The following is a 26,355-nucleotide window of genomic DNA, read 5'->3' as shown; positions in this document are numbered from 1 at the left end:
CAGGCAGGATACCTGGCTGGCTGAATGTCGCTGAGAAGCTCACAGAGACCGCCATAAGCAACAGTTTAACAGAATGCCACAGACTAATCAACCAAACTTTTTGGGTTGGGTTCTCTTTTATAGTCTGCAGGCATTAAATGAAAGAAGTCAGTGTTCCAGCAGAAGGAGACAACGTTTCAGAAAAGGCATTGTAGCAAACCAAAAAAGAAATTTTAAGCGCAGCAGAGTAACCAGCGCACATACCTGTTAGCTCAGGTGAGTTTAAAAGGCTGCTGTTGATAACAAGGGCATTTGCTAAATAGATGGTGTGTGTGCAACAATATACTGAAAGGTCAATTATATTGTGCAGCTTATCTCACCACCTGTAGTTATTTAGGTGAAAGCTCCAAAATGCTTGCCTAATATGTCTGTTTATCCAAAAGGAAGTAAAAAGGGAGAGCTAGAAAGATAGCATTGCATCACATTACATGGCAATGCAATGCACAGTTGCTGAAGTTGAACCAAAATGAGCTTGTAATCTGGCTTCTGCAACTTTGAACATGAAAAATCCAATGAGGAGAAGAAAAGCAAAGCCAAAGAGTCCATCCCAAAATCCGACAAACAAGCAAAATGAACAAAAAACATTGAATTCAATTCTTTTTGATTTTAGAAACTGCATTAAAGAAGGGGTGCACCGGTCCTGGAGATACTGCAATACCAGGTCAATGCGTGGAGTGGACAGAGCAAGCTCTTTTTCCATCTCCCTGTTCTAAAAATCCATTTAATATATGGTCCCCAGATAGGGGACGTATCAGATATTAAACTGATAAGAACAGATTTTTTTGATTGAAGCTGCATCCAAGGCACTGAAAATGTGACCGAAGTCACACCAAAACAGCGCACGAGGCGAGGATTCATGTGGACCCTTCCCGGAGGAGAGGGTCCCCAATAAACCATCCCCATCCCTCCGAGCCAGAAGGCCACAGCGAGGGTCAGGGATCTCCGATGCTCTCCCTAGCCGAAGCCGGAGAAGAGCCGTTTTCGTGCTCCCAGCTTCCATCTAGGCTGCCACCCTAGTGGAGCTGGAGTCTGTGTTGGTTTCTCAGCCCAAAGCTGACCGGACCTCCAACCGGGTTTATAAAAATTCCCCTTCCTAGCCCGGAGGCCAGGAATAGGGGGGGTTGCTCAGAAAGTATGATTGGCAAAGGTGCGGCGTGCTACGAAGCCAAGTCTTTCTGGGGTTCCCAGTCCCAGTAAGCTTGGACTCCCACCAGGGCGCCTACTCCTGGGGCACATTGCTCCAAAGCCCTCACACTTACCCAGCCTAGTGACTTCGATCCTGGAGGGCCATGTTTTCCATCAGATAACTCTATGAGCCACCTGGCGTACTAACAAGTGCACCAAACCAGTGTGTAATATGCATCAATTTACTAGGGCAGCCCAAGGACAAAACTGCCTTTTCAAAAGATACTACACTTGATCTTAGCCAAAAGGCCGAGAAGCGATAACCAGAATTGGTTTCAAACTACGGAGCCACCCAAGGATCCTGAAAAGTCCATTTGTGGAGATGAGCTCCTGGACTCCCGTTAAGAAGACATGTTGTCAACCTCTAGATCCCTTACATGCCTGCACTTTTCGGCTTGCTGCTGCTGCAATCCACGCGTTTTAGATCTGCATAACTCCACCTCTTTAAACACAGCACCTTCACCCCCTGCTGTTCCCACCCGCCTCAACACCGTTGGAAGGGAGGAGAACCAATTAAGGCGGGGGGTGGGGTGGAACGAGCAGCTGTCTACCCTTAGCAGGAGGGCTCCTGATTACATACCTCTCCTGCTGCTGCTGCTGCTGGCTGTCCAGCAGCAGACTGAAGGTGGCTGCTGCTGTGCACAGGTATATAAAGGCTCAGAGCCTATTATGACACGCGCAGCCAGCGTTCCATTGCCACATTCCATCTACTGCAGGCAGGATACCTGGCTGGCTGAATGTCGCTGAGAAGCTCACAGAGACCGCCATAAGCAACAGTTTAACAGAATGCCACAGACTAATCAACCAAACTTTTTGGGTTGGGTTCTCTTTTATAGTCTGCAGGCATTAAATGAAAGAAGTCAGTGTTCCAGCAGAAGGAGACAACGTTTCAGAAAAGGCATTGTAGCAAACCAAAAAAGAAATTTTAAGCGCAGCAGAGTAACCAGCGCACATACCTGTTAGCTCAGGTGAGTTTAAAAGGCTGCTGTTGATAACAAGGGCATTTGCTAAATAGATGGTGTGTGTGCAACAATATACTGAAAGGTCAATTATATTGTGCAGCTTATCTCACCACCTGTAGTTATTTAGGTGAAAGCTCCAAAATGCTTGCCTAATATGTCTGTTTATCCAAAAGGAAGTAAAAAGGGAGAGCTAGAAAGATAGCATTGCATCACATTACATGGCAATGCAATGCACAGTTGCTGAAGTTGAACCAAAATGAGCTTGTAATCTGGCTTCTGCAACTTTGAACATGAAAAATCCAATGAGGAGAAGAAAAGCAAAGCCAAAGAGACCATCCCAAAATCCGACAAACAAGCAAAATGAACAAAAATCATTGAATTCAATTCTTTCTGATTTTAGAAACTGCATTAAAGAAGGGGTGCACCGGTCCTGGAGATACTGCAATACCAGGTCAATGCGTGGAGTGGACAGAGCAAGCTCTTTTTCCATCTCCCTGTTCTAAAAATCCATTTAATATATGGTCCCCAGATAGGGGACGTATCAGATATTAAACTGATAAGAACAGATACTACACTTGATCTTAGCCAAAAGGCCGAGAAGCGATAACCAGAATTGGTTTCAAACTACGGAGCCACCCAAGGATCCTGAAAAGTCCATTTGTGGAGATGAGCTCCTGGACTCCCGTTAAGAAGACATGTTGTCAACCTCTAGATCCCTTACATGCCTGCACTTTTCGGCTTGCTGCTGCTGCAATCCACGCGTTTTAGATCTGCATAACTCCACCTCTTTAAACACAGCACCTTCACCCCCTGCTGTTCCCACCCGCCTCAACACCGTTGGAAGGGAGGAGAACCAATTAAGGCGGGGGGTGGGGTGGAACGAGCAGCTGTCTACCCTTAGCAGGAGGGCTCCTGATTACATACCTCTCCTGCTGCTGCTGCTGCTGGCTGTCCAGCAGCAGACTGAAGGTGGCTGCTGCTGTGCACAGGTATATAAAGGCTCAGAGCCTATTATGACACGCGCAGCCAGCGTTCCATTGCCACATTCCATCTACTGCAGGCAGGATACCTGGCTGGCTGAATGTCGCTGAGAAGCTCACAGAGACCGCCATAAGCAACAGTTTAACAGAATGCCACAGACTAATCAACCAAACTTTTTGGGTTGGGTTCTCTTTTATAGTCTGCAGGCATTAAATGAAAGAAGTCAGTGTTCCAGCAGAAGGAGACAACGTTTCAGAAAAGGCATTGTAGCAAACCAAAAAAGAAATTTTAAGCGCAGCAGAGTAACCAGCGCACATACCTGTTAGCTCAGGTGAGTTTAAAAGGCTGCTGTTGATAACAAGGGCATTTGCTAAATAGATGGTGTGTGTGCAACAATATACTGAAAGGTCAATTATATTGTGCAGCTTATCTCACCACCTGTAGTTATTTAGGTGAAAGCTCCAAAATGCTTGCCTAATATGTCTGTTTATCCAAAAGGAAGTAAAAAGGGAGAGCTAGAAAGATAGCATTGCATCACATTACATGGCAATGCAATGCACAGTTGCTGAAGTTGAACCAAAATGAGCTTGTAATCTGGCTTCTGCAACTTTGAACATGAAAAATCCAATGAGGAGAAGAAAAGCAAAGCCAAAGAGTCCATCCCAAAATCCGACAAACAAGCAAAATGAACAAAAAACATTGAATTAAATTCTTTCTGATTTTAGAAACTGCATTAAAGAAGGGGTGCACCGGTCCTGGAGATACTGCAATACCAGGTTAATGCGTGGAGTGGACAGAGCAAGCTCTTTTTCCATCTCCCTGTTCTAAAAATCCATTTAATATATGGTCCCCAGATAGGGGACGTATCAGATATTAAACTGATAAGAACAGATACTACACTTGATCTTAGCCAAAAGGCCGAGAAGCGATAACCAGAATTGGTTTCAAACTACGGAGCCACCCAAGGATCCTGAAAAGTCCATTTGTGGAGATGAGCTCCTGGACTCCCGTTAAGAAGACATGTTGTCAACCTCTAGATCCCTTACATGCCTGCACTTTTCGGCTTGCTGCTGCTGCAATCCACGCGTTTTAGATCTGCATAACTCCACCTCTTTAAACACAGCACCTTCACCCCCTGCTGTTCCCACCCGCCTCAACACCGTTGGAAGGGAGGAGAACCAATTAAGGCGGGGGGTGGGGTGGAACGAGCAGCTGTCTACCCTTAGCAGGAGGGCTCCTGATTACATACCTCTCCTGCTGCTGCTGCTGCTGGCTGTCCAGCAGCAGACTGAAGGTGGCTGCTGCTGTGCACAGGTATATAAAGGCTCAGAGCCTATTATGACACGCGCAGCCAGCGTTCCATTGCCACATTCCATCTACTGCAGGCAGGATACCTGGCTGGCTGAATGTCGCTGAGAAGCTCACAGAGACCGCCATAAGCAACAGTTTAACAGAATGCCACAGACTAATCAACCAAACTTTTTGGGTTGGGTTCTCTTTTATAGTCTGCAGGCATTAAATGAAAGAAGTCAGTGTTCCAGCAGAAGGAGACAACGTTTCAGAAAAGGCATTGTAGCAAACCAAAAAAGAAATTTTAAGCGCAGCAGAGTAACCAGCGCACATACCTGTTAGCTCAGGTGAGTTTAAAAGGCTGCTGTTGATAACAAGGGCATTTGCTAAATAGATGGTGTGTGTGCAACAATATACTGAAAGGTCAATTATATTGTGCAGCTTATCTCACCACCTGTAGTTATTTAGGTGAAAGCTCCAAAATGCTTGCCTAATATGTCTGTTTATCCAAAAGGAAGTAAAAAGGGAGAGCTAGAAAGATAGCATTGCATCACATTACATGGCAATGCAATGCACAGTTGCTGAAGTTGAACCAAAATGAGCTTGTAATCTGGCTTCTGCAACTTTGAACATGAAAAATCCAATGAGGAGAAGAAAAGCAAAGCCAAAGAGTCCATCCCAAAATCCGACAAACAAGCAAAATGAACAAAAAACATTGAATTCAATTCTTTCTGATTTTAGAAACTGCATTAAAGAAGGGGTGCACCGGTCCTGGAGATACTGCAATACCAGGTCAATGCGTGGAGTGGACAGAGCAAGCTCTTTTTCCATCTCCCTGTTCTAAAAATCCATTTAATATATGGTCCCCAGATAGGGGACGTATCAGATATTAAACTGATAAGAACAGATACTACACTTGATCTTAGCCAAAAGGCCGAGAAGCGATAACCAGAATTGGTTTCAAACTACGGAGCCACCCAAGGATCCTGAAAAGTCCATTTGTGGAGATGAGCTCCTGGACTCCCGTTAAGAAGACATGTTGTCAACCTCTAGATCCCTTACATGCCTGCACTTTTCGGCTTGCTGCTGCTGCAATCCACGCGTTTTAGATCTGCATAACTCCACCTCTTTAAACACAGCACCTTCACCCCCTGCTGTTCCCACCCGCCTCAACACCGTTGGAAGGGAGGAGAACCAATTAAGGCGGGGGGTGGGGTGGAACGAGCAGCTGTCTACCCTTAGCAGGAGGGCTCCTGATTACATACCTCTCCTGCTGCTGCTGCTGCTGGCTGTCCAGCAGCAGACTGAAGGTGGCTGCTGCTGTGCACAGGTATATAAAGGCTCAGAGCCTATTATGACACGCGCAGCCAGCGTTCCATTGCCACATTCCATCTACTGCAGGCAGGATACCTGGCTGGCTGAATGTCGCTGAGAAGCTCACAGAGACCGCCATAAGCAACAGTTTAACAGAATGCCACAGACTAATCAACCAAACTTTTTGGGTTGGGTTCTCTTTTATAGTCTGCAGGCATTAAATGAAAGAAGTCAGTGTTCCAGCAGAAGGAGACAACGTTTCAGAAAAGGCATTGTAGCAAACCAAAAAAGAAATTTTAAGCGCAGCAGAGTAACCAGCGCACATACCTGTTAGCTCAGGTGAGTTTAAAAGGCTGCTGTTGATAACAAGGGCATTTGCTAAATAGATGGTGTGTGTGCAACAATATACTGAAAGGTCAATTATATTGTGCAGCTTATCTCACCACCTGTAGTTATTTAGGTGAAAGCTCCAAAATGCTTGCCTAATATGTCTGTTTATCCAAAAGGAAGTAAAAAGGGAGAGCTAGAAAGATAGCATTGCATCACATTACATGGCAATGCAATGCACAGTTGCTGAAGTTGAACCAAAATGAGCTTGTAATCTGGCTTCTGCAACTTTGAACATGAAAAATCCAATGAGGAGAAGAAAAGCAAAGCCAAAGAGTCCATCCCAAAATCCGAGAAACAAGCAAAATGAACAAAAAACATTGAATTCAATTCTTTCTGATTTTAGAAACTGCATTAAAGAAGGGGTGCACCGGTCCTGGAGATACTGCAATACCAGGTCAATGCGTGGAGTGGACAGAGCAAGCTCTTTTTCCATCTCCCTGTTCTAAAAATCCATTTAATATATGGTCCCCAGATAGGGGACGTATCAGATATTAAACTGATAAGAACAGATTTTTTTTTTTTTTTTTTTTTGAAAGCCCGAATTCGTGTACAAAACCCGAGTGCGCTTAAAAAAGTGACAAGTGCCACAAAAAAAGTGCACTAGGATGCTGGTCTTCTTGAAACCCTCTCCAAAAGGAGAAGGGTCCCCCAAACCATTCCCCGTCCCTCCGAGCCAAAAGGCCACAGCGAGGAACAGGGACAAAAAGCCACCTCCAGCCGAAGCCAGAGGCGACCCAATCTTACCCCCAGCACCTGCCCGAGTTCTCACCCGAGCAAGGCACTGGGAGCCAAAGACTGTGCTCCCCTCCCGGAAGAGGGGAGCCAACAACGCTCTCCTCCCGAAAGAGGAGAGCCAGGGGGGTTCAGGGGGGAGCGGAACCTGATGGCCACACACTCCCCCCCTAGACCTGCCAAGAGAGGAACCCGTAAGGGAACCGCATCCCGACAAAATCCTAGTAGGACGTGACACACGTGAATAAATGGACACACAGTGACAAAGAAATTAAATAAATAGTGAAGGTTTCACAGTATAATACTGCCCGGACCTTCGACCGGGAATTGAAAAATTCCCCATCCTAAGGCCAGAAGGCCCGGAATAAGGGTGTGTGCGAAGAAAGAAAATTTGAAGTGCTTGTGCAAATGTGCCATAAACTCAAGTGCGGTTCCCAATCCCAGTGAGTTAAGGCACCCCAGGGTCACCACTCCTGGGGCACTTCACACTTCGGGCTTTCGATCTTCCCCGGCCCAATGGCGTCGATCCTGGGGGGCCATGCTTTCCACCAGATGACTATATTAGCCACCTGGCGTACTAACAAGCGCCTAAACCCCAGTGTGCATAATGTATCAATCTACTAGGGCGGCCAACATCCAAAACCGCCTTTTCGAAAGATACTACACTTGATCTTAGCCAAAAGGCCGAGAAGCGATAACCAGAATTGGTTTCAAACTACGGAGCCACCCAAGGATCCTGAAAAGTCCATTTGTGGAGATGAGCTCCTGGACTCCCGTTAAGAAGACATGTTGTCAACCTCTAGATCCCTTACATGCCTGCACTTTTCGGCTTGCTGCTGCTGCAATCCACGCGTTTTAGATCTGCATAACTCCACCTCTTTAAACACAGCACCTTCACCCCCTGCTGTTCCCACCCGCCTCAACACCGTTGGAAGGGAGGAGAACCAATTAAGGCGGGGGGTGGGGTGGAACGAGCAGCTGTCTACCCTTAGCAGGAGGGCTCCTGATTACATACCTCTCCTGCTGCTGCTGCTGCTGGCTGTCCAGCAGCAGACTGAAGGTGGCTGCTGCTGTGCACAGGTATATAAAGGCTCAGAGCCTATTATGACACGCGCAGCCAGCGTTCCATTGCCACATTCCATCTACTGCAGGCAGGATACCTGGCTGGCTGAATGTCGCTGAGAAGCTCACAGAGACCGCCATAAGCAACAGTTTAACAGAATGCCACAGACTAATCAACCAAACTTTTTGGGTTGGGTTCTCTTTTATAGTCTGCAGGCATTAAATGAAAGAAGTCAGTGTTCCAGCAGAAGGAGACAACGTTTCAGAAAAGGCATTGTAGCAAACCAAAAAAGAAATTTTAAGCGCAGCAGAGTAACCAGCGCACATACCTGTTAGCTCAGGTGAGTTTAAAAGGCTGCTGTTGATAACAAGGGCATTTGCTAAATAGATGGTGTGTGTGCAACAATATACTGAAAGGTCAATTATATTGTGCAGCTTATCTCACCACCTGTAGTTATTTAGGTGAAAGCTCCAAAATGCTTGCCTAATATGTCTGTTTATCCAAAAGGAAGTAAAAAGGGAGAGCTAGAAAGATAGCATTGCATCACATTACATGGCAATGCAATGCACAGTTGCTGAAGTTGAACCAAAATGAGCTTGTAATCTGGCTTCTGCAACTTTGAACATGAAAAATCCAATGAGGAGAAGAAAAGCAAAGCCAAAGAGTCCATCCCAAAATCCGACAAACAAGCAAAATGAACAAAAAACATTGAATTCAATTCTTTCTGATTTTAGAAACTGCATTAAAGAAGGGGTGCACCGGTCCTGGAGATACTGCAATACCAGGTCAATGCGTGGAGTGGACAGAGCAAGCTCTTTTTCCATCTCCCTGTTCTAAAAATCCATTTAATATATGGTCCCCAGATAGGGGACGTATCAGATATTAAACTGATAAGAACAGATACTACACTTGATCTTAGCCAAAAGGCCGAGAAGCGATAACCAGAATTGGTTTCAAACTACGGAGCCACCCAAGGATCCTGAAAAGTCCATTTGTGGAGATGAGCTCCTGGACTCCCGTTAAGAAGACATGTTGTCAACCTCTAGATCCCTTACATGCCTGCACTTTTCGGCTTGCTGCTGCTGCAATCCACGCGTTTTAGATCTGCATAACTCCACCTCTTTAAACACAGCACCTTCACCCCCTGCTGTTCCCACCCGCCTCAACACCGTTGGAAGGGAGGAGAACCAATTAAGGCGGGGGGTGAGGTGGAACGAGCAGCTGTCTACCCTTAGCAGGAGGGCTCCTGATTACATACCTCTCCTGCTGCTGCTGCTGCTGGCTGTCCAGCAGCAGACTGAAGGTGGCTGCTGCTGTGCACAGGTATATAAAGGCTCAGAGCCTATTATGACACGCGCAGCCAGCGTTCCATTGCCACATTCCATCTACTGCAGGCAGGATACCTGGCTGGCTGAATGTCGCTGAGAAGCTCACAGAGACCGCCATAAGCAACAGTTTAACAGAATGCCACAGACTAATCAACCAAACTTTTTGGGTTGGGTTCTCTTTTATAGTCTGCAGGCATTAAATGAAAGAAGTCAGTGTTCCAGCAGAAGGAGACAACGTTTCAGAAAAGGCATTGTAGCAAACCAAAAAAGAAATTTTAAGCGCAGCAGAGTAACCAGCGCACATACCTGTTAGCTCAGGTGAGTTTAAAAGGCTGCTGTTGATAACAAGGGCATTTGCTAAATAGATGGTGTGTGTGCAACAATATACTGAAAGGTCAACTATATTGTGCAGCTTATCTCACCACCTGTAGTTATTTAGGTGAAAGCTCCAAAATGCTTGCCTAATATGTCTGTTTATCCAAAAGGAAGTAAAAAGGGAGAGCTAGAAAGATAGCATTGCATCACATTACATGGCAATGCAATGCACAGTTGCTGAAGTTGAACCAAAATGAGCTTGTAATCTGGCTTCTGCAACTTTGAACATGAAAAATCCAATGAGGAGAAGAAAAGCAAAGCCAAAGAGTCCATCCCAAAATCCGACAAACAAGCAAAATGAACAAAAAACATTGAATTCAATTCTTTCTGATTTTAGAAACTGCATTAAAGAAGGGGTGCACCGGTCCTGGAGATACTGCAATACCAGGTCAATGCGTGGAGTGGACAGAGCAAGCTCTTTTTCCATCTCCCTGTTCTAAAAATCCATTTAATATATGGTCCCCAGATAGGGGACGTATCAGATATTAAACTGATAAGAACAGATTTTTTTTTGGTTGAATATATCTTTTATTAGCACAAAAAATAAGTTAACAGACAGTGTACAGTGCCGCAGCCCAGTACACACAGAATTCTACATCATATTTACATAGCATGAGGATACGACGCACTAACTAGACACATCACACCCCTATGCTACACAAAACACTCAATCTGAAAGAAAAAGCATGTCAATCAATACAGTACAACGAACCGTGATAAGGGATGGGGATTGGGAAAAAGGGGATGGGGAGGGGAAAATCACAGGCCCGAAGCTTTATTGAAAGACAAGACACATAAGGGGAGAGGGGGAGGAGGGGTTTAGTCCTCATCCTCGTCCTCCGGACCGTCCACGATGGAATAGTCTCTGAGCAGGCTGTGGATCAGCCTGCGGCAGTCCTGGATGGACATCCTCTCCCTCCTCAAGATGAGCCGGTTCCTGGCGACCCAAACGGCATCCTTGAAGCAGTTCATAAAGCGCCAAGCCTCCTGGATGGCTCCGACGGTATGAACCCCAGGGAAGAGTCCGTAAAGCACAGAATGGTGCGATAGGCTCGCCCTGGGGACAGAGTTCCTCAGGTCGTCCTCAAGGTCAGTCAACAGGCGCTGTGCAAATCCGCAGTCCCAAAAAGTGTGCAAAGATGTTTCCTCCACGAAGGGGCACCTTGGGCAGTACCGGGTCTTGCACAGGTTCCGGGCATGCATGAATGACCGGACGGGCAGTCCGCCCTGAATCGCCATCCACGACAAGTCCTTGTGCCCGTTGGTCAGCCTGTCAGACGACACATTTGTCCACACAGTCTCCAGCGTGTCCTGGTGAAGTCCTGTGATGTTCTCCACGTCATCCTTGGCTCTGATGAGCTTGTGGATAGTTTTGGGCTTCCACAAGTCGGGCTTGAGTCCCTCCAGTTGATGTTCCCCCACAAATCGAACGACGTCTCCGTAGAACCATGGCGTCGTCCAGTTGTAGGGGAAGGAGCTGTCCCACTTGTCCCAGCCGAGTCGCCTCCAAAGAGGAAGCAGGAAGAAGCGAGACATGGACCTGCCCGCGGAGCCACTACACTTGATCTTAGCCAAAAGGCCGAGAAGCGATAACCAGAATTGGTTTCAAACTACGGAGCCACCCAAGGATCCTGAAAAGTCCATTTGTGGAGATGAGCTCCTGGACTCCCGTTAAGAAGACATGTTGTCAACCTCTAGATCCCTTACATGCCTGCACTTTTCGGCTTGCTGCTGCTGCAATCCACGCGTTTTAGATCTGCATAACTCCACCTCTTTAAACACAGCACCTTCACCCCCTGCTGTTCCCACCCGCCTCAACACCGTTGGAAGGGAGGAGAACCAATTAAGGCGGGGGGTGGGGTGGAACGAGCAGCTGTCTACCCTTAGCAGGAGGGCTCCTGATTACATACCTCTCCTGCTGCTGCTGCTGCTGGCTGTCCAGCAGCAGACTGAAGGTGGCTGCTGCTGTGCACAGGTATATAAAGGCTCAGAGCCTATTATGACACGCGCAGCCAGCGTTCCATTGCCACATTCCATCTACTGCAGGCAGGATACCTGGCTGGCTGAATGTCGCTGAGAAGCTCACAGAGACCGCCATAAGCAACAGTTTAACAGAATGCCACAGACTAATCAACCAAACTTTTTGGGTTGGGTTCTCTTTTATAGTCTGCAGGCATTAAATGAAAGAAGTCAGTGTTCCAGCAGAAGGAGACAACGTTTCAGAAAAGGCATTGTAGCAAACCAAAAAAGAAATTTTAAGCGCAGCAGAGTAACCAGCGCACATACCTGTTAGCTCAGGTGAGTTTAAAAGGCTGCTGTTGATAACAAGGGCATTTGCTAAATAGATGGTGTGTGTGCAACAATATACTGAAAGGTCAATTATATTGTGCAGCTTATCTCACCACCTGTAGTTATTTAGGTAAAAGCTCCAAAATGCTTGCCTAATATGTCTGTTTATCCAAAAGGAAGTAAAAAGGGAGAGCTAGAAATATAGCATTGCATCACATTACATGGCAATGCAATGCACAGTTGCTGAAGTTGAACCAAAATGAGCTTGTAATCTGGCTTCTGCAACTTTGAACATGAAAAATCCAATGAGGAGAAGAAAAGCAAAGCCAAAGAGTCCATCCCAAAATCCGACAAACAAGCAAAATGAACAAAAAACATTGAATTCAATTCTTTCTGATTTTAGAAACTGCATTAAAGAAGGGGTGCACCGGTCCTGGAGATACTGCAATACCAGGTCAATGCGTGGAGTGGACAGAGCAAGCTCTTTTTCCATCTCCCTGTTCTAAAAATCCATTTAATATATGGTCCCCAGATAGGGGACGTATCAGATATTAAACTGATAAGAACAGATACTACACTTGATCTTAGCCAAAAGGCCGAGAAGCGATAACCAGAATTGGTTTCAAACTACGGAGCCACCCAAGGATCCTGAAAAGTCCATTTGTGGAGATGAGCTCCTGGACTCCCGTTAAGAAGACATGTTGTCAACCTCTAGATCCCTTACATGCCTGCACTTTTCGGCTTGCTGCTGCTGCAATCCACGCGTTTTAGATCTGCATAACTCCACCTCTTTAAACACAGCACCTTCACCCCCTGCTGTTCCCACCCGCCTCAACACCGTTGGAAGGGAGGAGAACCAATTAAGGCGGGGGGTGGGGTGGAACGAGCAGCTGTCTACCCTTAGCAGGAGGGCTCCTGATTACATACCTCTCCTGCTGCTGCTGCTGCTGGCTGTCCAGCAGCAGACTGAAGGTGGCTGCTGCTGTGCACAGGTATATAAAGGCTCAGAGCCTATTATGACACGCGCAGCCAGCGTTCCATTGCCACATTCCATCTACTGCAGGCAGGATACCTGGCTGGCTGAATGTCGCTGAGAAGCTCACAGAGACCGCCATAAGCAACAGTTTAACAGAATGCCACAGACTAATCAACCAAACTTTTTGGGTTGGGTTCTCTTTTATAGTCTGCAGGCATTAAATGAAAGAAGTCAGTGTTCCAGCAGAAGGAGACAACGTTTCAGAAAAGGCATTGTAGCAAACCAAAAAAGAAATTTTAAGCGCAGCAGAGTAACCAGCGCACATACCTGTTAGCTCAGGTGAGTTTAAAAGGCTGCTGTTGATAACAAGGGCATTTGCTAAATAGATGGTGTGTGTGCAACAATATACTGAAAGGTCAATTATATTGTGCAGCTTATCTCACCACCTGTAGTTATTTAGGTGAAAGCTCCAAAATGCTTGCCTAATATGTCTGTTTATCCAAAAGGAAGTAAAAAGGGAGAGCTAGAAAGATAGCATTGCATCACATTACATGGCAATGCAATGCACAGTTGCTGAAGTTGAACCAAAATGAGCTTGTAATCTGGCTTCTGCAACTTTGAACATGAAAAATCCAATGAGGAGAAGAAAAGCAAAGCCAAAGAGTCCATCCCAAAATCCGACAAACAAGCAAAATGAACAAAAAACATTGAATTCAATTCTTTCTGATTTTAGAAACTGCATTAAAGAAGGGGTGCACCGGTCCTGGAGATACTGCAATACCAGGTCAATGCGTGGAGTGGACAGAGCAAGCTCTTTTTCCATCTCCCTGTTCTAAAAATCCATTTAATATATGGTCCCCAGATAGGGGACGTATCAGATATTAAACTGATAAGAACAGATACTACACTTGATCTTAGCCAAAAGGCCGAGAAGCGATAACCAGAATTGGTTTCAAACTACGGAGCCACCCAAGGATCCTGAAAAGTCCATTTGTGGAGATGAGCTCCTGGACTCCCGTTAAGAAGACATGTTGTCAACCTCTAGATCCCTTACATGCCTGCACTTTTCGGCTTGCTGCTGCTGCAATCCACGCGTTTTAGATCTGCATAACTCCACCTCTTTAAACACAGCACCTTCACCCCCTGCTGTTCCCACCCGCCTCAACACCGTTGGAAGGGAGGAGAACCAATTAAGGCGGGGGGTGGGGTGGAACGAGCAGCTGTCTACCCTTAGCAGGAGGGCTCCTGATTACATACCTCTCCTGCTGCTGCTGCTGCTGGCTGTCCAGCAGCAGACTGAAGGTGGCTGCTGCTGTGCACAGGTATATAAAGGCTCAGAGCCTATTATGACACGCGCAGCCAGCGTTCCATTGCCACATTCCATCTACTGCAGGCAGGATACCTGGCTGGCTGAATGTCGCTGAGAAGCTCACAGAGACCGCCATAAGCAACAGTTTAACAGAATGCCACAGACTAATCAACCAAACTTTTTGGGTTGGGTTCTCTTTTATAGTCTGCAGGCATTAAATGAAAGAAGTCAGTGTTCCAGCAGAAGGAGACAACGTTTCAGAAAAGGCATTGTAGCAAACCAAAAAAGAAATTTTAAGCGCAGCAGAGTAACCAGCGCACATACCTGTTAGCTCAGGTGAGTTTAAAAGGCTGCTGTTGATAACAAGGGCATTTGCTAAATAGATGGTGTGTGTGCAACAATATACTGAAAGGTCAATTATATTGTGCAGCTTATCTCACCACCTGTAGTTATTTAGGTGAAAGCTCCAAAATGCTTGCCTAATATGTCTGTTTATCCAAAAGGAAGTAAAAAGGGAGAGCTAGAAAGATAGCATTGCATCACATTACATGGCAATGCAATGCACAGTTGCTGAAGTTGAACCAAAATGAGCTTGTAATCTGGCTTCTGCAACTTTGAACATGAAAAATCCAATGAGGAGAAGAAAAGCAAAGCCAAAGAGTCCATCCCAAAATCCGACAAACAAGCAAAATGAACAAAAAACATTGAATTCAATTCTTTCTGATTTTAGAAACTGCATTAAAGAAGGGGTGCACCGGTCCTGGAGATACTGCAATACCAGGTCAATGCGTGGAGTGGACAGAGCAAGCTCTTTTTCCATCTCCCTGTTCTAAAAATCCATTTAATATATGGTCCCCAGATAGGGGACGTATCAGATATTAAACTGATAAGAACAGATACTACACTTGATCTTAGCCAAAAGGCCGAGAAGCGATAACCAGAATTGGTTTCAAACTACGGAGCCACCCAAGGATCCTGAAAAGTCCATTTGTGGAGATGAGCTCCTGGACTCCCGTTAAGAAGACATGTTGTCAACCTCTAGATCCCTTACATGCCTGCACTTTTCGGCTTGCTGCTGCTGCAATCCACGCGTTTTAGATCTGCATAACTCCACCTCTTTAAACACAGCACCTTCACCCCCTGCTGTTCCCACCCGCCTCAACACCGTTGGAAGGGAGGAGAACCAATTAAGGCGGGGGGTGGGGTGGAACGAGCAGCTGTCTACCCTTAGCAGGAGGGCTCCTGATTACATACCTCTCCTGCTGCTGCTGCTGCTGGCTGTCCAGCAGCAGACTGAAGGTGGCTGCTGCTGTGCACAGGTATATAAAGGCTCAGAGCCTATTATGACACGCGCAGCCAGCGTTCCATTGCCACATTCCATCTACTGCAGGCAGGATACCTGGCTGGCTGAATGTCGCTGAGAAGCTCACAGAGACCGCCATAAGCAACAGTTTAACAGAATGCCACAGACTAATCAACCAAACTTTTTGGGTTGGGTTCTCTTTTATAGTCTGCAGGCATTAAATGAAAGAAGTCAGTGTTCCAGCAGAAGGAGACAACGTTTCAGAAAAGGCATTGTAGCAAACCAAAAAAGAAATTTTAAGCGCAGCAGAGTAACCAGCGCACATACCTGTTAGCTCAGGTGAGTTTAAAAGGCTGCTGTTGATAACAAGGGCATTTGCTAAATAGATGGTGTGTGTGCAACAATATACTGAAAGGTCAATTATATTGTGCAGCTTATCTCACCACCTGTAGTTATTTAGGTGAAAGCTCCAAAATGCTTGCCTAATATGTCTGTTTATCCAAAAGGAAGTAAAAAGGGAGAGCTAGAAAGATAGCATTGCATCACATTACATGGCAATGCAATGCACAGTTGCTGAAGTTGAACCAAAATGAGCTTGTAATCTGGCTTCTGCAACTTTGAACATGAAAAATCCAATGAGGAGAAGAAAAGCAAAGCCAAAGAGACCATCCCAAAATCCGACAAACAAGCAAAATGAACAAAAATCATTGAATTCAATTCTTTCTGATTTTAGAAACTGCATTAAAGAAGGGGTGCACCGGTCCTGGAGATACTGCAATACCAGGTCAATGCGTGGAGTGGACAGAGCAAGCTCTTTTTCCATCTCCCTGTTCTAAAAATCCATTTAATATATGGTCCCCAGATAGGGGACGTATCAGATATTAAACTGATAAGAACAGATACTACACTTGATCTTAGCCAAAAGGCCGAGAAGCGATAACCAGAATTGGTTTCAAACTACGGAGCCACCCAAGGATCCTGAAAAGTCCATTTGTGGAGATGAGCTCCTGGACTCCCGTTAAGAAGACATGTTGTCAACCTCTAGATCCCTTACATGCCTGCACTTTTCGGCTTGCTGCTGCTGCAATCCACGCGTTTTAGATCTGCATAACTCCACCTCTTTAAACACAGCACCTTCACCCCCTGCTGTTCCCACCCGCCTCAACACCGTTGGAAGGGAGGAGAACCAATTAAGGCGGGGGGTGGGGTGGAACGAGCAGCTGTCTACCCTTAGCAGGAGGGCTCCTGATTACATACCTCTCCTGCTGCTGCTGCTGCTGGCTGTCCAGCAGCAGACTGAAGGTGGCTGCTGCTGTGCACAGGTGTATAAAGGCTCAGAGCCTATTATGACACGCGCAGCCAGCGTTCCATTGCCACATTCCATCTACTGCAGGCAGGATACCTGGCTGGCTGAATGTCGCTGAGAAGCTCACAGAGACCGCCATAAGCAACAGTTTAACAGAATGCCACAGACTAATCAACCAAACTTTTTGGGTTGGGTTCTCTTTTATAGTCTGCAGGCATTAAATGAAAGAAGTCAGTGTTCCAGCAGAAGGAGACAACGTTTCAGAAAAGGCATTGTAGCAAACCAAAAAAGAAATTTTAAGCGCAGCAGAGTAACCAGCGCACATACCTGTTAGCTCAGGTGAGTTTAAAAGGCTGCTGTTGATAACAAGGGCATTTGCTAAATAGATGGTGTGTGTGCAACAATATACTGAAAGGTCAATTATATTGTGCAGCTTATCTCACCACCTGTAGTTATTTAGGTGAAAGCTCCAAAATGCTTGCCTAATATGTCTGTTTATCCAAAAGGAAGTAAAAAGGGAGAGCTAGAAAGATAGCATTGCATCACATTACATGGCAATGCAATGCACAGTTGCTGAAGTTGTACCAAAATGAGCTTGTAATCTGGCTTCTGCAACTTTGAACATGAAAAATCCAATGAGGAGAAGAAAAGCAAAGCCAAAGAGTCCATCCCAAAATCCGACAAACAAGCAAAATGAACAAAAAACATTGAATTCAATTCTTTCTGATTTTAGAAACTGCATTAAAGAAGGGGTGCACCGGTCCTGGAGATACTGCAATACCAGGTCAATGCGTGGAGTGGACAGAGCAAGCTCTTTTTCCATCTCCCTGTTCTAAAAATCCATTTATTATATGGTCCCCAGATAAGGGACGTATCAGATATTAAACTGATAAGAACAGATTTTTTTTTTTTTTTTATCGAAAGCCCGAATTCGTGTACAAAACCCGAGTGCGCTTAAAAAAGTGACAAGTGCCACAAAAAAAAGTGCACTAGGATGCTGGTCTTCTTGAAACCCTCTCCAAAAGGAGAAGGGTCCCCCAAACCATTCCCCGTCCCTCCGAGCCAGAAGGCCACAGCGAGGAACAGGGACAAATAGCCACCTCCAGCCGGAGCCAGAGGCGACCCAATCTTACCCCCAATACCTGCCCGAGTTCTCACCCGAGCAAGGCACTGGGAGCCAAAGACTGTGCTCCCCTCCCGGAAGAGGGGAGCCAACAACGCTCTCCTCCCGAAAGAGGAGAGCCAGTGGGGTTCAGGGGGGAGCGGAACCTGATGGCCACACACTCCCCCCCTAGACCTGCCAAGAGAGGAACCCGTAAGGGAACCGCATCCCGACAAAATCCTAGTAAGGACGTGGACACACGTGAAAAAGTGGACACACAGTGACAAAAAAAAATTAAATAAATAGTGAAGGTTTCACAGTATAATACTGCCCGGACCTTCGACCGGGAATTGAAAAATTCCCCATCCTAAGGCCAGAAGGCCCGGAATAAGGGTGTGTGTGAAGAAAGAAATATTGAAGTGCTAGTGCAAATGTGCCATAAACTCAAGTGGGGTTCCCAATCCCAGTGAGTTAAGGCACCCCAGGGTCACCACTCCTGGGGCACTTCACACTTCGGGCTTTCGATCTTCCCCGGCCCAATGGCGTCGATCCTGGGGGGCCATGCTTTCCACCAGATGACTATATTAGCCACCTGGCGTACTAACAAGCGCCTAAACCCCAGTGTGCATAATGTATCAATCTACTAGGGCGGCCAACATCCAAAACCGCCTTTTCGAAAGATACTACACTTGATCTTAGCCAAAAGGCCGAGAAGCGATAACCAGAATTGGTTTCAAACTACGGAGCCACCCAAGGATCCTGAAAAGTCCATTTGTGGAGATGAGCTCCTGGACTCCCGTTAAGAAGACATGTTGTCAACCTCTAGATCCCTTACATGCCTGCACTTTTCGGCTTGCTGCTGCTGCAATCCACGCGTTTTAGATCTGCATAACTCCACCTCTTTAAACACAGCACCTTCACCCCCTGCTGTTCCCACCCGCCTCAACACCGTTGGAAGGGAGGAGAACCAATTAAGGCGGGGGGTGGGGTGGAACGAGCAGCTGTCTACCCTTAGCAGGAGGGCTCCTGATTACATACCTCTCCTGCTGCTGCTGCTGCTGGCTGTCCAGCAGCAGACTGAAGGTGGCTGCTGCTGTGCACAGGTATATAAAGGCTCAGAGCCTATTATGACACGCGCAGCCAGCGTTCCATTGCCACATTCCATCTACTGCAGGCAGGATACCTGGCTGGCTGAATGTCGCTGAGAAGCTCACAGAGACCGCCATAAGCAACAGTTTAACAGAATGCCACAGACTAATCAACCAAACTTTTTGGGTTGGGTTCTCTTTTATAGTCTGCAGGCATTAAATGAAAGAAGTCAGTGTTCCAGCAGAAGGAGACAACGTTTCAGAAAAGGCATTGTAGCAAACCAAAAAAGAAATTTTAAGCGCAGCAGAGTAACCAGCGCACATACCTGTTAGCTCAGGTGAGTTTAAAAGGCTGCTGTTGATAACAAGGGCATTTGCTAAATAGATGGTGTGTGTGCAACAATATACTGAAAGGTCAATTATATTGTGCAGCTTATCTCACCACCTGTAGTTATTTAGGTGAAAGCTCCAAAATGCTTGCCTAATATGTCTGTTTATCCAAAAGGAAGTAAAAAGGGAGAGCTAGAAAGATAGCATTGCATCACATTACATGGCAATGCAATGCACAGTTGCTGAAGTTGAACCAAAATGAGCTTGTAATCTGGCTTCTGCAACTTTGAACATGAAAAATCCAATGAGGAGAAGAAAAGCAAAGCCAAAGAGTCCATCCCAAAATCCGACAAACAAGCAAAATGAACAAAAAACATTGAATTCAATTCTTTCTGATTTTAGAAACTGCATTAAAGAAGGGGTGCACCGGTCCTGGAGATACTGCAATACCAGGTCAATGCGTGGAGTGGACAGAGCAAGCTCTTTTTCCATCTCCCTGTTCTAAAAATCCATTTAATATATGGTCCCCAGATAGGGGACGTATCAGATATTAAACTGATAAGAACAGATACTACACTTGATCTTAGCCAAAAGGCCGAGAAGCGATAACCAGAATTGGTTTCAAACTACGGAGCCACCCAAGGATCCTGAAAAGTCCATTTGTGGAGATGAGCTCCTGGACTCCCGTTAAGAAGACATGTTGTCAACCTCTAGATCCCTTACATGCCTGCACTTTTCGGCTTGCTGCTGCTGCAATCCACGCGTTTTAGATCTGCATAACTCCACCTCTTTAAACACAGCACCTTCACCCCCTGCTGTTCCCACCCGCCTCAACACCGTTGGAAGGGAGGAGAACCAATTAAGGCGGGGGGTGGGGTGGAACGAGCAGCTGTCTACCCTTAGCAGGAGGGCTCCTGATTACATACCTCTCCTGCTGCTGCTGCTGCTGGCTGTCCAGCAGCAGACTGAAGGTGGCTGCTGCTGTGCACAGGTATATAAAGGCTCAGAGCCTATTATGACACGCGCAGCCAGCGTTCCATTGCCACATTCCATCTACTGCAGGCAGGATACCTGGCTGGCTGAATGTCGCTGAGAAGCTCACAGAGACCGCCATAAGCAACAGTTTAACAGAATGCCACAGACTAATCAACCAAACTTTTTGGGTTGGGTTCTCTTTTATAGTCTGCAGGCATTAAATGAAAGAAGTCAGTGTTCCAGCAGAAGGAGACAACGTTTCAGAAAAGGCATTGTAGCAAACCAAAAAAGAAATTTTAAGCGCAGCAGAGTAACCAGCGCACATACCTGTTAGCTCAGGTGAGTTTAAAAGGCTGCTGTTGATAACAAGGGCATTTGCTAAATAGATGGTGTGTGTGCAACAATATACTGAAAGGTCAATTATATTGTGCAGCTTATCTCACCACCTGTAGTTATTTAGGTGAAAGCTCCAAAATGCTTGCCTAATATGTCTGTTTATCCAAAAGGAAGTAAAAAGGGAGAGCTAGAAAGATAGCATTGCATCACATTACATGGCAATGCAATGCACAGTTGCTGAAGTTGAACCAAAATGAGCTTGTAATCTGGCTTCTGCAACTTTGAACATGAAAAATCCAATGAGGAGAAGAAAAGCAAAGCCAAAGAGTCCATCCCAAAATCCGACAAACAAGCAAAATGAACAAAAAACATTGAATTCAATTCTTTCTGATTTTAGAAACTGCATTAAAGAAGGGGTGCACCGGTCCTGGAGATACTGCAATACCAGGTCAATGCGTGGAGTGGACAGAGCAAGCTCTTTTTCCATCTCCCTGTTCTAAAAATCCATTTAATATATGGTCCCCAGATAGGGGACGTATCAGATATTAAACTGATAAGAACAGATACTACACTTGATCTTAGCCAAAAGGCCGAGAAGCGATAACCAGAATTGGTTTCAAACTACGGAGCCACCCAAGGATCAGGAAAAGTCCATTTGTGGAGATGAGCTCCTGGACTCCCGTTAAGAAGACATGTTGTCAACCTCTAGATCCCTTACATGCCTGCACTTTTCGGCTTGCTGCTGCTGCAATCCACGCGTTTTAGATCTGCATAACTCCACCTCTTTAAACACAGCACCTTCACCCCCTGCTGTTCCCACCCGCCTCAACACCGTTGGAAGGGAGGAGAACCAATTAAGGCGGGAGGTGGGGTGGAACGAGCAGCTGTCTACCCTTAGCAGGAGGGCTCCTGATTACATACCTCTCCTGCTGCTGCTGCTGCTGGCTGTCCAGCAGCAGACTGAAGGTGGCTGCTGCTGTGCACAGGTATATAAAGGCTCAGAGCCTATTATGACACGCGTAGCCAGCGTTCCATTGCCACATTCCATCTACTGCAGGCAGGATACCTGGCTGGCTGAATGTCGCTGAGAAGCTCACAGAGACCGCCATAAGCAACAGTTTAACAGAATGCCACAGACTAATCAACCAAACTTTTTGGGTTGGGTTCTCTTTTATAGTCTGCAGGCATTAAATGAAAGAAGTCAGTGTTCCAGCAGAAGGAGACAACGTTTCAGAAAAGGCATTGTAGCAAACCAAAAAAGAAATTTTAAGCGCAGCTGAGTAACCAGCGCACATACCTGTTAGCTCAGGTGAGTTTAAAAGGCTGCTGTTGATAACAAGGGCATTTGCTAAATAGATGGTGTGTGTGCAACAATATACTGAAAGGTCAATTATATTGTGCAGCTTATCTCACCACCTGTAGTTATTTAGGTGAAAGCTCCAAAATGCTTGCCTAATATGTCTGTTTATCCAAAAGGAAGTAAAAAGGGAGAGCTAGAAAGATAGCATTGCATCACATTACATGGCAATGCAATGCACAGTTGCTGAAGTTGAACCAAAATGAGCTTGTAATCTGGCTTCTGCAACTTTGAACATGAAAAATCCAATGAGGAGAAGAAAAGCAAAGCCAAAGAGTCCATCCCAAAATCCGACAAACAAGCAAAATGAACAAAAAACATTGAATTCAATTCTTTCTGATTTTAGAAACTGCATTAAAGAAGGGGTGCACCGGTCCTGGAGATACTGCAATACCAGGTCAATGCGTGGAGTGGACAGAGCAAGCTCTTTTTCCATCTCCCTGTTCTAAAAATCCATTTAATATATGGTCCCCAGATAGGGGACGTATCAGATATTAAACTGATAAGAACAGATACTACACTTGATCTTAGCCAAAAGGCCGAGAAGCGATAACCAGAATTGGTTTCAAACTACGGAGCCACCCAAGGATCCTGAAAAGTCCATTTGTGGAGATGAGCTCCTGGACTCCCGTTAAGAAGACATGTTGTCAACCTCTAGATCCCTTACATGCCTGCACTTTTCGGCTTGCTGCTGCTGCAATCCACGCGTTTTAGATCTGCATAACTCCACCTCTTTAAACACAGCACCTTCACCCCCTGCTGTTCCCACCCGCCTCAACACCGTTGGAAGGGAGGAGAACCAATTAAGGCGGGGGGTGAGGTGGAACGAGCAGCTGTCTACCCTTAGCAGGAGGGCTCCTGATTACATACCTCTCCTGCTGCTGCTGCTGCTGGCTGTCCAGCAGCAGACTGAAGGTGGCTGCTGCTGTGCACAGGTATATAAAGGCTCAGAGCCTATTATGACACGCGCAGCCAGCGTTCCATTGCCACATTCCATCTACTGCAGGCAGGATACCTGGCTGGCTGAATGTCGCTGAGAAGCTCACAGAGACCGCCATAAGCAACAGTTTAACAGAATGCCACAGACTAATCAACCAAACTTTTTGGGTTGGGTTCTCTTTTATAGTCTGCAGGCATTAAATGAAAGAAGTCAGTGTTCCAGCAGAAGGAGACAACGTTTCAGAAAAGGCATTGTAGCAAACCAAAAAAGAAATTTTAAGCGCAGCAGAGTAACCAGCGCACATACCTGTTAGCTCAGGTGAGTTTAAAAGGCTGCTGTTGATAACAAGGGCATTTGCTAAATAGATGGTGTGTGTGCAACAATATACTGAAAGGTCAACTATATTGTGCAGCTTATCTCACCACCTGTAGTTATTTAGGTGAAAGCTCCAAAATGCTTGCCTAATATGTCTGTTTATCCAAAAGGAAGTAAAAAGGGAGAGCTAGAAAGATAGCATTGCATCACATTACATGGCAATGCAATGCACAGTTGCTGAAGTTGAACCAAAATGAGCTTGTAATCTGGCTTCTGCAACTTTGAACATGAAAAATCCAATGAGGAGAAGAAAAGCAAAGCCAAAGAGTCCATCCCAAAATCCGACAAACAAGCAAAATGAACAAAAAACATTGAATTCAATTCTTTCTGATTTTAGAAACTGCATTAAAGAAGGGGTGCACCGGTCCTGGAGATACTGCAATACCAGGTCAATGCGTGGAGTGGACAGAGCAAGCTCTTTTTCCATCTCCCTGTTCTAAAAATCCATTTAATATATGGTCCCCAGATAGGGGACGTATCAGATATTAAACTGATAAGAACAGATTTTTTTTTGGTTGAATATATCTTTTATTAGCACAAAAAATAAGTTAACAGACAGTGTACAGTGCCGCAGCCCAGTACACACAGAATTCTACATCATATTTACATAGCATGAGGATACGACGCACTAACTAGACACATCACACCCCTATGCTACACAAAACACTCAATCTGAAAGAAAAAGCATGTCAATCAATACAGTACAACGAACCGTGATAAGGGATGGGGATTGGGAAAAAGGGGATGGGGAGGGGAAAATCACAGGCCCGAAGCTTTATTGAAAGACAAGACACATAAGGGGAGAGGGGGAGGAGGGGTTTAGTCCTCATCCTCGTCCTCCGGACCGTCCACGATGGAATAGTCTCTGAGCAGGCTGTGGATCAGCCTGCGGCAGTCCTGGATGGACATCCTCTCCCTCCTCAAGATGAGCCGGTTCCTGGCGACCCAAACGGCATCCTTGAAGCAGTTCATAAAGCGCCAAGCCTCCTGGATGGCTCCGACGGTATGAACCCCAGGGAAGAGTCCGTAAAGCACAGAATGGTGCGATAGGCTCGCCCTGGGGACAGAGTTCCTCAGGTCGTCCTCAAGGTCAGTCAACAGGCGCTGTGCAAATCCGCAGTCCCAAAAAGTGTGCAAAGATGTTTCCTCCACGAAGGGGCACCTTGGGCAGTACCGGGTCTTGCACAGGTTCCGGGCATGCATGAATGACCGGACGGGCAGTCCGCCCTGAATCGCCATCCACGACAAGTCCTTGTGCCCGTTGGTCAGCCTGTCAGACGACACATTTGTCCACACAGTCTCCAGCGTGTCCTGGTGAAGTCCTGTGATGTTCTCCACGTCATCCTTGGCTCTGATGAGCTTGTGGATAGTTTTGGGCTTCCACAAGTCGGGCTTGAGTCCCTCCAGTTGATGTTCCCCCACAAATCGAACGACGTCTCCGTAGAACCATGGCGTCGTCCAGTTGTAGGGGAAGGAGCTGTCCCACTTGTCCCAGCCGAGTCGCCTCCAAAGAGGAAGCAGGAAGAAGCGAGACATGGACCTGCCCGCGGAGCCACTACACTTGATCTTAGCCAAAAGGCCGAGAAGCGATAACCAGAATTGGTTTCAAACTACGGAGCCACCCAAGGATCCTGAAAAGTCCATTTGTGGAGATGAGCTCCTGGACTCCCGTTAAGAAGACATGTTGTCAACCTCTAGATCCCTTACATGCCTGCACTTTTCGGCTTGCTGCTGCTGCAATCCACGCGTTTTAGATCTGCATAACTCCACCTCTTTAAACACAGCACCTTCACCCCCTGCTGTTCCCACCCGCCTCAACACCGTTGGAAGGGAGGAGAACCAATTAAGGCGGGGGGTGGGGTGGAACGAGCAGCTGTCTACCCTTAGCAGGAGGGCTCCTGATTACATACCTCTCCTGCTGCTGCTGCTGCTGGCTGTCCAGCAGCAGACTGAAGGTGGCTGCTGCTGTGCACAGGTATATAAAGGCTCAGAGCCTATTATGACACGCGCAGCCAGCGTTCCATTGCCACATTCCATCTACTGCAGGCAGGATACCTGGCTGGCTGAATGTCGCTGAGAAGCTCACAGAGACCGCCATAAGCAACAGTTTAACAGAATGCCACAGACTAATCAACCAAACTTTTTGGGTTGGGTTCTCTTTTATAGTCTGCAGGCATTAAATGAAAGAAGTCAGTGTTCCAGCAGAAGGAGACAACGTTTCAGAAAAGGCATTGTAGCAAACCAAAAAAGAAATTTTAAGCGCAGCAGAGTAACCAGCGCACATACCTGTTAGCTCAGGTGAGTTTAAAAGGCTGCTGTTGATAACAAGGGCATTTGCTAAATAGATGGTGTGTGTGCAACAATATACTGAAAGGTCAATTATATTGTGCAGCTTATCTCACCACCTGTAGTTATTTAGGTAAAAGCTCCAAAATGCTTGCCTAATATGTCTGTTTATCCAAAAGGAAGTAAAAAGGGAGAGCTAGAAATATAGCATTGCATCACATTACATGGCAATGCAATGCACAGTTGCTGAAGTTGAACCAAAATGAGCTTGTAATCTGGCTTCTGCAACTTTGAACATGAAAAATCCAATGAGGAGAAGAAAAGCAAAGCCAAAGAGTCCATCCCAAAATCCGACAAACAAGCAAAATGAACAAAAAACATTGAATTCAATTCTTTCTGATTTTAGAAACTGCATTAAAGAAGGGGTGCACCGGTCCTGGAGATACTGCAATACCAGGTCAATGCGTGGAGTGGACAGAGCAAGCTCTTTTTCCATCTCCCTGTTCTAAAAATCCATTTAATATATGGTCCCCAGATAGGGGACGTATCAGATATTAAACTGATAAGAACAGATACTACACTTGATCTTAGCCAAAAGGCCGAGAAGCGATAACCAGAATTGGTTTCAAACTACGGAGCCACCCAAGGATCCTGAAAAGTCCATTTGTGGAGATGAGCTCCTGGACTCCCGTTAAGAAGACATGTTGTCAACCTCTAGATCCCT

General features: G+C 46.1%; 17 non-coding genes and 3 pseudogenes across 17 annotated transcripts; all 20 read right to left on the bottom strand.

Annotated features, from left to right (window-relative positions):
- Positions 1–663: 663 nt before the first annotated feature.
- On the bottom strand, positions 664–846 carry LOC141223742 (U2 spliceosomal RNA). The gene has a single exon (XR_012291302.1). It is a non-coding gene; the product is annotated as a U2 spliceosomal RNA (small nuclear RNA).
- Positions 847–1,369: 523 nt separating this feature from the next.
- LOC141223799 (U2 spliceosomal RNA) lies at positions 1,370–1,485 on the bottom strand (annotated as a pseudogene).
- Positions 1,486–2,600: 1,115 nt separating this feature from the next.
- On the bottom strand, positions 2,601–2,791 carry LOC141223660 (U2 spliceosomal RNA). Its single transcript, XR_012291225.1, has one exon. It is a non-coding gene; the product is annotated as a U2 spliceosomal RNA (small nuclear RNA).
- Positions 2,792–3,906: 1,115 nt separating this feature from the next.
- LOC141223717 (U2 spliceosomal RNA) lies at positions 3,907–4,097 on the bottom strand. Its single transcript, XR_012291278.1, has one exon. It is a non-coding gene; the product is annotated as a U2 spliceosomal RNA (small nuclear RNA).
- Positions 4,098–5,212: 1,115 nt separating this feature from the next.
- Positions 5,213–5,403, bottom strand: LOC141223659 (U2 spliceosomal RNA). The gene has a single exon (XR_012291224.1). It is a non-coding gene; the product is annotated as a U2 spliceosomal RNA (small nuclear RNA).
- A 1,115-nt stretch (positions 5,404–6,518) lies between these two features.
- On the bottom strand, positions 6,519–6,703 carry LOC141223773 (U2 spliceosomal RNA). Its single transcript, XR_012291326.1, has one exon. It is a non-coding gene; the product is annotated as a U2 spliceosomal RNA (small nuclear RNA).
- Positions 6,704–7,497: 794 nt separating this feature from the next.
- LOC141223816 (U2 spliceosomal RNA) lies at positions 7,498–7,589 on the bottom strand (annotated as a pseudogene).
- Positions 7,590–8,704: 1,115 nt separating this feature from the next.
- Positions 8,705–8,895, bottom strand: LOC141223658 (U2 spliceosomal RNA). The gene has a single exon (XR_012291223.1). It is a non-coding gene; the product is annotated as a U2 spliceosomal RNA (small nuclear RNA).
- A 1,115-nt stretch (positions 8,896–10,010) lies between these two features.
- On the bottom strand, positions 10,011–10,206 carry LOC141223754 (U2 spliceosomal RNA). Its single transcript, XR_012291313.1, has one exon. It is a non-coding gene; the product is annotated as a U2 spliceosomal RNA (small nuclear RNA).
- A 2,159-nt stretch (positions 10,207–12,365) lies between these two features.
- On the bottom strand, positions 12,366–12,556 carry LOC141223657 (U2 spliceosomal RNA). Its single transcript, XR_012291222.1, has one exon. It is a non-coding gene; the product is annotated as a U2 spliceosomal RNA (small nuclear RNA).
- A 1,115-nt stretch (positions 12,557–13,671) lies between these two features.
- Positions 13,672–13,862, bottom strand: LOC141223655 (U2 spliceosomal RNA). Its single transcript, XR_012291220.1, has one exon. It is a non-coding gene; the product is annotated as a U2 spliceosomal RNA (small nuclear RNA).
- A 1,115-nt stretch (positions 13,863–14,977) lies between these two features.
- Positions 14,978–15,168, bottom strand: LOC141223654 (U2 spliceosomal RNA). The gene has a single exon (XR_012291219.1). It is a non-coding gene; the product is annotated as a U2 spliceosomal RNA (small nuclear RNA).
- A 1,115-nt stretch (positions 15,169–16,283) lies between these two features.
- On the bottom strand, positions 16,284–16,474 carry LOC141223653 (U2 spliceosomal RNA). Its single transcript, XR_012291218.1, has one exon. It is a non-coding gene; the product is annotated as a U2 spliceosomal RNA (small nuclear RNA).
- A 1,115-nt stretch (positions 16,475–17,589) lies between these two features.
- On the bottom strand, positions 17,590–17,772 carry LOC141223788 (U2 spliceosomal RNA). Its single transcript, XR_012291339.1, has one exon. It is a non-coding gene; the product is annotated as a U2 spliceosomal RNA (small nuclear RNA).
- Positions 17,773–18,571: 799 nt separating this feature from the next.
- On the bottom strand, positions 18,572–18,663 carry LOC141223815 (U2 spliceosomal RNA; annotated as a pseudogene).
- A 1,115-nt stretch (positions 18,664–19,778) lies between these two features.
- On the bottom strand, positions 19,779–19,969 carry LOC141223652 (U2 spliceosomal RNA). Its single transcript, XR_012291217.1, has one exon. It is a non-coding gene; the product is annotated as a U2 spliceosomal RNA (small nuclear RNA).
- A 1,115-nt stretch (positions 19,970–21,084) lies between these two features.
- LOC141223651 (U2 spliceosomal RNA) lies at positions 21,085–21,275 on the bottom strand. The gene has a single exon (XR_012291216.1). It is a non-coding gene; the product is annotated as a U2 spliceosomal RNA (small nuclear RNA).
- A 1,115-nt stretch (positions 21,276–22,390) lies between these two features.
- LOC141223650 (U2 spliceosomal RNA) lies at positions 22,391–22,581 on the bottom strand. The gene has a single exon (XR_012291215.1). It is a non-coding gene; the product is annotated as a U2 spliceosomal RNA (small nuclear RNA).
- A 1,115-nt stretch (positions 22,582–23,696) lies between these two features.
- Positions 23,697–23,892, bottom strand: LOC141223753 (U2 spliceosomal RNA). Its single transcript, XR_012291312.1, has one exon. It is a non-coding gene; the product is annotated as a U2 spliceosomal RNA (small nuclear RNA).
- Positions 23,893–26,051: 2,159 nt separating this feature from the next.
- On the bottom strand, positions 26,052–26,242 carry LOC141223649 (U2 spliceosomal RNA). Its single transcript, XR_012291214.1, has one exon. It is a non-coding gene; the product is annotated as a U2 spliceosomal RNA (small nuclear RNA).
- Between the last annotated feature and the right edge of the window lie 113 nt (positions 26,243–26,355).

This window comes from Phyllobates terribilis, unplaced genomic scaffold, assembly GCF_046119375.1.
Source record: "Phyllobates terribilis strain yellow unplaced genomic scaffold, ASM4611937v1 Scaffold_377__1_contigs__length_1856515, whole genome shotgun sequence".
Lineage (NCBI taxonomy): Eukaryota > Metazoa > Chordata > Amphibia > Anura > Dendrobatidae > Phyllobates > Phyllobates terribilis.
This window is presented reverse-complemented; position numbering and strand designations above follow the sequence as displayed.